The following is a 13,131-nucleotide window of genomic DNA, read 5'->3' on the forward strand; positions in this document are numbered from 1 at the left end:
CACGCACGCACGCACGCACACGCGCACGCGCACGCGCACATCACCTAGGACAGACTCTTCAAGAGCACACTTCAGCTCACTGCCCCACCCACCTTGTCCCTGACCTGTTGGGGGCCAGCTCACCCTCATCTCTGTAGGGTTACATAGAGTGCATGTGGGGGGAGCCTGGACTCCGGTCTCTGGCCAACCCCTGCTGGAGTTTCCCTGGCTGCTCACCCGCCTCTCTGGGAGGCACTCTAGTTTCTCCTTCTGTCGTCTCCTGAGAGAGTATAAAATCTGAGAGAGTGGGCTACGGGATGCAGAGCTTTGTCTCCTGGACCCAAAACAACATGCCATTTGTTGGAGTTGGAAAATGATGTCAAGTGAAGCGTGCACAAGCAAGCGCGCGCGCGCGCCTGCTCCTTTTGTAACTTTCTTTTTCTCTAGGATCATTCCCTCCCATTTTTGGCATTAAAATGGCTCTTCCTTGCTGGACAAGCCTGGTTACCTTTCCCAGATGCCACACCCTGTCTCTACACACACACACACACACACACACACACCACACCTGCCTGCACCCACACACACCAATCATGAGAATAAATAAGTTTAGGAAATTAAATAAAATGGCTCTTTCCTAATGTCAGATATCTCTTCTGAGGATGCTCTCTGCTGTAACGTCCTGTGTACTTCTTCATATTGTCTATTCCAGAAGGAATAAATACAAATTAAAAATAAAGTTCAAGGCACCGTAATTATTTTATTCTTTAATGGCAATTTGTGTTGAATGTCTATGACTGTTCAAGCATGTGTGTGTGTGTGTGTGTGTGTGTGTGTGTTTCCGTGTGTATGAATACACCTGAATGCATGTGGACCCCAGGGCAGACGTGCTCCACCTTGCTCACTAAGGCTGGGTGGCTCAGTGGATTGGAAAACAGAGGACTGGTGTCTCACCTGCCCAGCCAGCTTGACCAGAAATCATTGTCTCTGCCTTCTGAGCCACTGTGCCCACCCAAACTGTGGCCTTCACAATTCTGTACAAGTATTTTACCCATGGACCTGTCACTCCAGCACCTATGACTGGCAAGAGCAAAAATAGATATCTAATTCCAATATTAATGTCCTACCTCTGTTTAATTCGTGGGTATTGTTTAGTAATAAACATTTCCCCAAATTCCAAAGCACTGAATCAAGTGGCCCCCAGGCACTTGGTGCTCAGTACCTGGTGAGGACTTATTAGTGTGATTTTATATAAAAAATAAGGTGTCCCTCGTGACCCTGAACCCTAACAAGAAACTCTTCTCTGCACCTGGATGCCTCCGATTCTTCATCAGTCAACCCCTCTGACCACTTGACCATGTGGATATTTGAAACGTGCGATGCCTGGGAATGAGGGCTGGGGACAGCTCCCGCATTCTAATGTCTATGCATTGCAGGGGAATGAGGGCTGGGGACCGACCTGTACCCTAATGTTCATGTCATGGTTTCAAGTGAGCCTGCATCTCGCTGTGTCTGTACTTGGTGGCTGCTGCCCACACATCCCGGGGCCGTGGACTCTGAATGAGTGGTGACCGGTTGGAAAGATCCCTGAGCTGCTATGACTTGCTCTCCTCTGTCCCTGACTAGACTCCCTGGGAACTGGAAGCAGGTCTTCCTCACATGCAGACCCTCAGCCCTCACATGGGGACCAGGACAATCTTATTTGTTACTTGTTAGCTCTCTGTCCCCATGATTGGTGAGATTGAGTTCACTTGGAGACTGTGAAGAGAATTTTCTTAAGAGTTGAGTTATATTCACCAGATACTGATGTTCCGGTCTCCATACTATACCATGTGACCTTACATAGCAAAACACCTGACCTGAAAGACCACACTGGGGCAGGTTCATTCAATGTAGTTTCCTCATAAGAAGACAACACATACATCTTTAATTCTAACACTTGAGAGTCAAAGGTAGGCAGACCTCTGTGAGTTTGAAGCCAGCCTGGTCCTCACAGTGAAACACTATTTAAAAAATAAATAAATAAAATAGATATCGTTTGAGGCCGGCTGGCTGGGCAACAGGAAACTACACTGAGCACTGGAGCCATGGTGATGGCACACAGGCTTGCAGGGGACCACAGGAGCAAACCAAAGTCCAGAAAGGATTCCTTAGCACAGGGGACAGGGCTGCTGGCAACTAGGTTTCAGGGTCGAGCATTCAGAAGTGTGAGAGAATTAACTTTTGTAGTTTTAAGTTATCCAGTGTGACACCTTGTTCTGGAAACCCTAAGAAACAAACCCAGACAGCTGTGGGACTCCCGAAAACTGAGCTACAGCCGGAGGACCAGGTGTGGTGTGCTTACCACCGCTGCAACTCCTTAAGGTGCACACTCAGGTTAAGGGGGTCCAGGTGAGGTTGGAGACTGCACCTGTGTGGGTGCTGTTGACTTTCTGGCCATGCTGTCCTACCACATCCTGGTCCTACTGGTCAAGGGATGGGCTTGGGAAAAGACCCACGTGGTGTGGCTCAGGTGACAGACTCTAGTCGGCTCTGGGACGCTTCATTGACAGTAACAAAGGAGAACATATTCCTTCACCAGGTTTTTTTTTAAACAAAAAAAACTCTCCAATTTACTGCTGAAGCAAGTTTAAAATATTTCACACAAAATCATAAAGATCTTGCTTGCCGTTAGCTCCCCAGTAGCCCTCTTTCCAGCTGTGCCTGCCTCTCTCTGCACTGGTGAAAGCTCCCACGAGCAGATACCCTGGATGCTTACTAATGCTTTAATCGTGATCCCCAGATGAAATACCATTGTTAAAGGAAGCCTGATCAACATTTCATTACTGAAGCACAGGCATTTATTGTTGGGACAATTTGACTATTTGGCTAAACGTGACAGTGGGTAAGATAAAACATAATTGAATGCTGCTTTTTATGTTAATGCCTAACCGTAAGAGAAATGGATTCCATCGAATTCAGAACAGTTTTATAATACATCACACACAGACTCTTGTTCCTCTAAGAGCCAGGGTATGTGTAATCTCCCCCTGCACTTCCCATCTGAGAGCATCTTCAGGAGGATCCCTAAGATGGCCCATGCCAGCACGCATCCAGGAACAGGCCTCCTCTGGCTGCCCAAGTCATTGATCACATCTCTTTGGTTGTGTTACTGTGAAGAAAATATTTTCATTTATACCACATGATGTGATGATTGAATATATATATATATATTCAATCATATATATATGATTTTAACAAAACCAAAGCCATACTGCCCCTGTAAACCCAAACAAAGCAATGTGCTGCATGTCATTTTCTTCTTGGGACTGGCTCTGGTACGTTCTTTGGAACGTACAACACTTCTGTCAAATATGTTGACTGTTGAAAGAGGCTCTTGGCAAGTGTGGAAAGCCAATGGCAGAAAATGTGGTTGGAGCTAGGAAAGCATGAGGAGGGGCTGGGAGAAGTCAGTCCTCACCTAACGCGCATCTAAAACACAGACGGTGGAATCATGTGGGTGGGTGGGGGAGAGGAGGATGTATTTCAGTGATGTATTTTAATGTGGTAGAGGGCAATGTGGGAATTTTGAAGTTAAATTTGATATAGGGAGAAGTGATCCTTTTAAACCCTTTTTGCCTGTAAGCAATATTGTATTTATTTGTTCCTTTGCTTGTTTGCTTTATATGCATTGGTGTTTTGTCTGCATGTCTGTCTGTGTGAGGGCATCCTGGAATGGGAATTACAGACAGCTGCGATCTGCCATGTGGGTGCTGGGAATTGAACCCAGATCCCCTGGAAGAGCAGCCAGAGCTCTTAACCACTGAGCCATCTCTTTAGCAGCAAGTGATATTTCTAAGATAAATAACTTAAAGAATGTCCACTTGCCATACAAAGGGAGAAGAGAAGCCTTGTAACTAACAAAGAGATGGAATTGCATCACATGCTTAAATAGTCTGTATTTTAAATACTACCAATATTAACTCACTGAACTTTCAGGAGCATATCTGCTGTGTAGTGTGCAGTAAACTCATGCTTACATGTAAATATCAATTAAAGGATTTGATTTGATCTACTTAAACATGAAGAAGGTTGGAATAAAGGATACTTCAATTTTAGATCCACTAAATTCAGCAAAGCTAGAAGGGGGTCCTGAGAAAGAATCGTCTGAGGAAACAAACCTGAATTTCCACTCTCTCAAGGATCCTTTCACAGCATCCTACTGTGTGAGGCTGTGCCAAGCATCAGAGATGTGCACAGGGGAAGATGGGCTCTAACTGGCATAGGAAAGGTCCCCATGGGCACATGTGTGTGAATGCATGCTTCCATTTTTTCCATGTATTGCTGTTTTGAGTGGTCGTGGAGACTTTAGAAGTGGAGCCATCTGCCCTGAGCTAGTCAGGAGAGCTGAGTCTCTGAGGGTTCTAGCCTGAATGCTCCATTTCCTGCCCATGTCATGTAAACAAGCTGCCACCTCAAGTTCCCTCTACTCTGGATGGAGCGCTGTCTCTACCACGCCTTCCCTGTCACACTGGACTGCAATGCCTCTGAAATTCTGAGCTAAATAAGTCTTTCCTGCCTTAGGTGTTGTTGTCGCTGTTGTTTAATGTCAAGTATTTGGGTCACATTAATGAGAAAAGTCACTCACACAGACGTGAATTTTGGCTTTATAGAACTTCCAGTTTTTGGAAAGGCAAAGTATCAATTAAAATACAAAGTGGTGGGCTGGAGAGATGGCTCAGTGGTTAGGAGCACTGACTTGCAGAGGTCCTGAGTTCAATTCCCAGCAACCACATGGTGGCTCACAACCATCTGTAATGGGTCTGATGCCCTCTTCTGGTGTGTCTGAAGAGAGCAACAGAGTACTCATAAATAAAATACAAAGTGGTAAAGAAAAAAAAAAGAACAAATATATAAAATAACAGTAAAACTGGGCGTGGTGGCGCACGCCTTTAATCCCAGCACTTGGGAGGCAGAGGCAGGCGAATTTCTGAGTTCGAGGCCAGCCTGGTCTACAGAGTGAGTTCCAGGACAGCCAGGGCTATACAGAGAAACCCTGTCTCAAAAAAAAACCCAAACAAACAAACAAACAAAAACAAAACAAACAACAACAACAAAAAGAGCAGTAAAATACACTGTAATGTGGTAAATGTGCTAACAAAGGAAGTCTTCAGGGAAGGAATTTTAGGAAGTCTTCGTGAAGTTTTCTCACAAGAAAGAGTAGCATAGGCAAGATTCAGAGCATGTGGGAGAGGGGCTGAGGGAGTCCTCTGATGTATCAGAGAATGGGGGGGGGGGCAGCCTGAACAGTGAGTTCCAGGTAGTGGAGCGGGCAGAAGAGGGGGCTGTCTTGCTCAGGCACCACTTAAAAAGGAAACTAAAAGCACTTTCATTTTGGATTTTTGAAAAGACTTAGAACATGTACAGAAATTAGAAATCTAGGACTGGGTGTAGGAGAGGGTCTCATGCTAAGGTCCTGTTCCCCAATTGGTTCTTAATCCATCAATAAAGATGCTAGGGACCAATGAGCTAGGCAGAACAGGCAGGACTTCTGGGTCCCCACAGGCAAGCTAGCAGATGCAGGAGAGAGGAAAGGAGTTTTCACCATGCTTCAGAGGAAGAAAAGCCAACCAGTCATGTGAGATCTCAGGTAGAACAGCCATAGGCCGCTTCTCAAGGCAGGAAGTTAGAGTGTTGAGCTGGGACTAAAGGTAACTGCGGAACTGAAGCTAGGGCAGGTTGAGAGGTGATGAGCTAAGAGTACTGGGAAGGGGTACGCTAGCCAGGGAGAATAGGAGTGCTCAGCAATTGAGCCAATAAGGCAGGTTGAAATTGAGCAACGTGTATGTGTGTGTGTGTGTGTCTGTCTGTGTTTTTAATCCACAGACCCAGGGAATCTGGGTGAGGGCTGGTAGCATGGCCCATTCCCAAAACTTGAAGCTGGGTGCCATTAAGTTGATAAAACGCTTATCTAACATGCATCAATCTTCAGTAATGTATAAATGCCGAATGTTGTAGCATGCCTTCCTGTAATCCTAGCACTTGGAAGGTAGAGGCCACATGGGTTACATGAAATGAGTATCCAAGACCAGCAACAGAGAAAAGCCACCCCTACTCCCAGCCTGAGGTATTAGCACTTCAGAACATTAAAACGCAGGCCTGTGCCGGAGTCGTGAAATAGAGTGGCCATCTTATGAGCACTAAGAAATGAGAGAAAACAGATGTGTAAGACCACACGCTTGACATTGGGTTTTAAATGTTTTTACACATTGTAAGATATTTTAGGACAGCCACCTGCCATGAGTCAATTTGAGGTTTCTCAATGACAGGGGTACAACAGGTCTGTCCTGCTCACAGATGGGCTATCTTTCACTTTACTAATATATTCAAGAAATTGCATCAGAAATAAAAGTTTATTATAGGGCTGGAGAGATGGCTCAGCGGTTAAGAGCACTGACTGATTTCAATTCCCAACAACCACATGGTGGCTCATGGACATCTGTAATGACATCTGATGCCCTCTGCTGGTGTGTCTGAAGACAGCTACAGTGTACTCACATAAAATAAATAAATAAATCTTTTTTTTTTTTTTTTTTTAAGGTTTATTATGAAATAGGCTTTGTTTTAGATTATCTTGTTCCACTTCGGGCCAGTGTAAATTAAAGGGAGGCCAGGTTTAGCTACTGTGATTTCTGAATGAGAAATGTCTCATGGACTTTCAACCCTTGATCTCCATTTGGTGACATTGTTTAGGGAGGTTTAGGAGGTGTAGCATTGCTGAAGGACGTACATCATTGGAAGTGATCCTTGGGAGTTCAAAGCCTCCAGCAACTTTAACCCCTGTCTCTGTTTTGCCATACTTTTCCTCTGGAACCCTCTGGAACCATAAGCCCGAATAAATCTAGTCTTTCTTTACAAATTGCCTCGGTAGTGGACTTTGTATCAGAGCAACGTAAATGCCAGCTGGAAGAGCTATGATGATCAGTAAGTCACACATACCAATGTGACTTCGGCTGAGGCTTTTTCATCTTACCTTGGGGATCTGGGCTAGCCCTGTGGTGGTGGTGGTGTGGCACACCTTTAATCCCACCATTCGGGAAGCAGAGGCAGGAGGATCGCTGTGTGTTTGAAGCCGGTCTGGTCTACTGAGTGAGTTCCGGGACAGCCAGGGCTACAAAGAGGAATCCTGCCTTGAAAACAAAACAAGACAAGACGAACAAACAAAACCAGAAATCAAAACCCATGGGGTTCTGGGACAGCACCCACCACCATAAGATCTTAGATCTGAGAAATATCGGATGGTAATTAGCTTTTCCTCTTGTTGTTGTTTGTGTTAGACACAACAAATACCTGATCAGGGATCAGCTAGCTCTCTGCATTCTGGCCCAAGAAGCAGGATACTTGAGTGTCAACACTGAGCGCAGATATCAGTCATGAGGTGGTGACAATGTAGCTTGATCAGGCTTGGTAGTTGCTCTCCCCATCCCTGCTGCTTCTCTGTGTATTTCCTTGCCAGAGTTTCACAAGGCTGGTGAGCCATTTATTAGCCACTAATAAAAAAATGCTAGCACTGGTTAGTAATACACTCCTTTAATTCCAGCATTCTGGGGAGAGAGTGGATCTCTTTTGAGTTTAAGGCCAACCAGGTCTACCCTACCCTGAGTTCCAGGCCATCCTGGCGTATACAGAAAAACCCTGCCCCCCCCCCAAAGCCAACTATTAGTATTGTAAACTTGGTCAAAAGCCTATGCGGAGAGAGCATCTATCCCAGAGAGGAAGCTACTGCTGTGGTTGGCTAACCAGATACAATGTATCTGTCAAAACTCCTTCTAAATAATTGTATTTCGCCCCAAAGCTGAGTAGCGCTGTTGACTCTGGTCAGAGTCGTGTTGCTTCTTTTCACAAGGGTGGCAGTTGCAGTTACCGCAGAGACTCATAGAGGATAAGTGACTACTGAGTGCTCATCTATAAATGGGACGTGTGTATCACCTCTTCCAAGACTTGGGGAACATAGCAGAAAGGGGTGGGAAAAGTCTGCATGAGGATAGGGTGGAGTGGTGTGGAAAACTGTCTTCCAGGAATGACACGGCCATAGCACTCTTGGCTTCTAACAGCTACGGTTATCTGCGGAAGACTGGGTCTATAGACACCCTGCCATGGAGGGGCAAGGGCTTCATGCCCCAGTCCAGGATCTATATGTAGCTACTACTTCCTGGGGAAAAGAGAAAATTCTTCTTCAGAAATGTAGCCTCAGGGCTGGAGAGACGGCTCAGTGGTTAAGAGCACTGAATGTGCTTCCAGAGGTCCTGGTCAAATTCCAGCAACCACCTGGTGGCTCCCAACCATCTGTAATGAGATCTGATGCCCTCTTCTGGTGTGTCTGAAGACAGCTACAGTGTACTTATATTAAATAAATAAATAAATAAATCTTTTAAAAAGTAGCGGCTGATAAAGTGTAAATGCTCCCATAAATAACCTCTTCCCTTCCCCTTGCAAGCAGCCCCATTGGAACTCACTGAGTCACAAAGAAAAAAAAGAAAAGCCAGAAAAGTAGAAGAGGGACTAGTTGGGAGAAGGAAGGGGATCAACAAGAGGGGGAGGAACAGAGGGAGCATAATAGGAGTAAATATGATCAAGCTACATTATATACACACACACGAAAACACCATAACTCAACCCACTGTCATGTATAGTTAAGATACACAGATCAAAACATGAAGACTGCTATCTATGAGTGCAGGTGGGAGCAGCCATGAGTCAGTATAACCCCCCCGCGCCCCCCTTCCTCTCGGGACACCAAATCCTAACACTGAGTTTTAACCACCATGACACTTAGTTTTCTTTCTCAACTTGGTTCATGTGTGAAGTCTCAGTGAGGGACTGTCCAGATTGCCTTGGCCTGTGGCCATCTCTGTGGGGGGATTGATTGTCTTGATTATATTGAAGTGAGAAGTCCCACCCCTGTGGTAGTGATATGCCTAAGCAGAGAATCCTGAACTATACTAAGAGGGAGGCATGATAGGTTTTGCTTTTGTCTTCGGTTCCAATACTCTAGAGGCAAAGGCAGGTGTATTTCTATAAGTTTGAGACCAGCCTGGTCTACATAGAGAGTTCTGTACTAGCTAGAGCAATAAAGTGAGACCTCCAACAACAACAACAACAACAACAACAACAACAATGGAGCAAGCTGGCCACAAGCATTTATTCTCTCTGCTCTTGACTGTGGACATAATGAGCTGTTTCAGGTTCCTAACACCTTAACTTCCAGGAAATGGTGGACTACAACCTGGAATTATGTGTTAAATTAAGCCTTCCTTTTGTTAAAATATATTATCACCGCAAGAGCTTTAAAAAACAAAAAACAAAAACCAGAAAAATTGGACCTGAAAATGGGATCATGTCTGTGATAAACCTCACCATGTGACCTCTAAACGCTGGAACTGTTTTGTGGGAGAATTTGTAGAAGCATTTGGTACCTTGGGCTAGAAAAGCCACTGGATGCCAGAAACAGTGCCCAATGGGTCATTCTAGTGAGAACTCAGAAGACGGCAATGCTGAGAGATGTGCAGACACTGAGACATGAGTGTTTAGCACATGAGTGTTCAGAGGGGAACAAGGACTCTATCGGGACGTGGGCTGGGACCATTCTTGTGATATTTTGGCCAAGAGTGTGGCATTCTTCTGCCCATATCCCAAGATCCTGAATGAACTTGAAAGGTAAATGCCTGGTTTGTCTGGCAGAGAAAGTTTTAAGGCAGGATGCTACTCAGGCTGGTGCGGAAGAAGCAGCTATAATCAATAAAGAGATCAGCACCATTGTAGTGAAACCTGTGCTGCCCTGAGACAACAGGAAGGATGTACTGACCACCCCACCAAAGGCTTGGAAAGATGCCAGAATGCCTAGGCTGAAGGAGTTCCCTGCTCCTCAAAATCTACTGCCTAGAAAAGTGTTTTCTCGGGGTCAGTAGCAGAAGTTGAGACCACACTGGCCTCTGTGGACCAGTCTACATCTTCATCTGCTGACAGAACCTGGTGATGCCATAAACATTGTCCATGTGGTTGTGAAGGCATGAAAGATGCAAGACAAAGTATGGCTAAGGACAGACACTGTGTGGCTCGGCTCAGACTCCTCTGGAGAGGCCTACATTCAGAGACAGAAGAATACTGGAGATCTTAGGACTCATGGACATCTAACAAGGAAAACAGCAAATTCGCAGTGGAGCTGGCTTAGGCCTATGAGAGAAATTGTGTGTACTTGAACTAGCAGAGATAGAGAGTTGGAACTGCCTTTTGTCCAAGCCTTTTGGAACTCAGCTAACTATATCTTGTGCCCCAGATGCTGGACATGGTATTCTGGAACGTGTATTTACCCTGCTTTGTTTTTGCTCTGATGTGATTGCTTTATGCCAAGTTCTTTCCTTTTGGAACAAGGAAGTTTTCTCTGTGACCTTATATGTTGAAATGATGTCACTTAGTTTTTATTTTATAGGTTCTTGTGGTTAAGGGATTTGAACTTTAAAAATGAAAACAATCTTTTTATTTCTGGGCATGTGTACGTGTATCTGAGTCTCTTTAGATTCCCTCAGAGGCCAGAAGAGGGAGTCAAACACCCACCTCTCATCCACTTTCCCTCACCGGGAGCTGCAGTTACACGTGGTTATGAACCAACCAATGTGGGAGGTGGGGATCAAACTCTGGTCCTTTGTAAGAGTAGCGAGTGCTCTTAACCACTGAGCAATCTCTCCAGGCCCTGAGAGTTTACTCTTAATGTGTTAGAATGTTTAAAACTATTGCAACTTTTAAAGTTGGACTGTATTATACATTGATAACCATGAGACTTCAGGGACAGGAAAAAGTCAGTTGAAGTGGGTTATGTATTAAGGTGTGGGTAGTGATGGTTACTTTTAATTATTAACTTGACACCATCTTAAATCACCTGAAGAGAGTCTCAGTGAGGGACTGTCTAGATCAGGTTGTCCTGTGGACACATCTGTCTTAATTCTGCTAATTTCACGTGAGAAGACCCATTCCCTTGGCAGAAGATTCTGTACTATATTGAGAGGGGGAGGGGGAGGAGAGGAGAGAGAGCATGAGTGAGCATCTGCTCTGGATGGGGGATGTCAAGATGTTCAAGTTCTTCTTGCCTTGACTTCTCTGCAATGATGGACCTGGAATTATGAGCCAAGGTAAGTTCTTTCTCCTCTAAGCTGCTCTTGTGGAGGAATTTTATCACAGCTATGGATAATGAATACCCTGTAAACATGTAACCACCCTGACAGGTTGACTACCTCTTTTACTCCATCTTTGGCGGAGCTTTGCATGAGCATGGTAGACCAAAGAAATATAGGCACAGCTGCTGCTAGCCTAGTCACCAGGGACATGCCACTTAGTCAAAGGGACACACGGACTAAAGCAAGGCAACAATAAAAAAAGGATGCTAGGCCTGGTGGTACAAGTCTGTAACCCTTGTCCTCAGCAGACTGCAGTAGGGAATGGGAATTTCAAGGTCAGAAGGCCAGCTTGCACCATATGGTGAGTTCTAGGCCAGCCTGGGATCCAAGAGACACTGTCTCAAAAACAACAACAACAACAAAAAATGACAATATTCTTGTCAACTGAAGTATGTTTGTTGTCTGCTAATGCAAATAGTCCCCAAACTCCTTCCTAGCAAACCTGGCTCTTCCTCCTTTCTCCATCTTCTGAAAGGTTGACTGTGAGCACTGACCTACACTGAATGATGGGATTCTGCCCGCCTCAGCATGACCTGGAGGAACAGGTACCATACAGCAGGTGTCTAGAAAGGAGAAAACAGTGAGAGGGAGAAAAGTCTTCAGGAAGAGGGTGGGAATGTGACCAGACACCAAGAAGACGAACGTGTGTGCCTCTCTTCATGCCAATCGTCTATGTGCTAGAAGATCTCAGAAAATGCTAATCTGAAGGGAATCCCTGTACACAAAATGACATGGATGCTTGAGGGCTGAGGGTAGTGGTGTACACGTATAACCCTTGCTCTTAGGAGACAGAAGCAAGAGATGAGATCAATGTCATCCTTAGCTGTGTAAAATTTGAAGTCAGCCTGAGCTACATAAAACCCTGTCTCAACAAACAAACCAACAAACCTGGAGAGACAGCTCAGTGGTTATGGGCACTTGCTGCGTTCTGAGGAAGTAAATTTAGATAGCAGAACTTAGACTGGACGGATCACAATCACTGCTGGCTTCTGTGGGGGTGTATGTGTGAACAGACAGATGAACACACGCACACACCCCTAAGAAAATAAAACACAAAGAAACAAAAAGCCAAGCAGAGAGCATGGATGACTAAGGGTCAAGTGTGGAGGTACATTAACCTAGTCATAGAACTCAGAAGGCAGACGTAGAGAAGTCACCTCAAGTTTAAGGCATGGATTACAGAGTTTCAGGCTAAGCTGGGCCACAGAATAAGACCTGGTCTCAAAACAGTAACAGGTTCAATAACAGCCAAAATGGTTCAGAGGATAAAAATTAGTTGATCGGGGGGCTGCTGAGATGACTCAGTGGTTAAGAGCACCAACTACTCCCCTGAAGGTCCTGAGTTCAAATCCCAGAAACCACATGGTGGCTCACAACCATCCGTAACGAGATCTGGCGCTCTCTTCTGGAGTGTCTGAAGACAGCTACAGTGTACTTACATAAAATAAATATATCTTTAAAAAAAAATTAGTTGATCACCATAACACAAGGTGAAAGAGAAGCCACTCCAAAGTTGACCTCTGACCCCCACATATGAGTGTCAGCATTTGCACCCACATATACATATCACTCACACACACACACACACACACACACACACACACACACACACGAAGAGACAGAAGAGATTTAAAATACAATAAAAAATATGGAAGTTTGATTTTTCTATAGGAACATGAAATAAAAATGAAAGGTATGTTTGCTTAGTGAATGATTGAAAATACAGTCGGGCGGGGTGGGGGGGACCTCGGACCAGAATCTCAGCTCTCCATCCACTGACTGTGAAACTACAGGCACACATTTACCTGCTAGGGCTTTTCAAGTGAGAATCACTCCAGTTTGCACATTTCAAATAGGCATAGCAGTAATCCTTGCATGCCCTCTCAAATGTTTGACAAAACATAAAAGGATGCTTAGCACAGTATCTGGCACACAGCAAAGT

Source organism: Mus pahari, chromosome 22 (assembly GCF_900095145.1).
Source record: "Mus pahari chromosome 22, PAHARI_EIJ_v1.1, whole genome shotgun sequence".
NCBI classification, from domain to species: domain Eukaryota; kingdom Metazoa; phylum Chordata; class Mammalia; order Rodentia; family Muridae; genus Mus; species Mus pahari.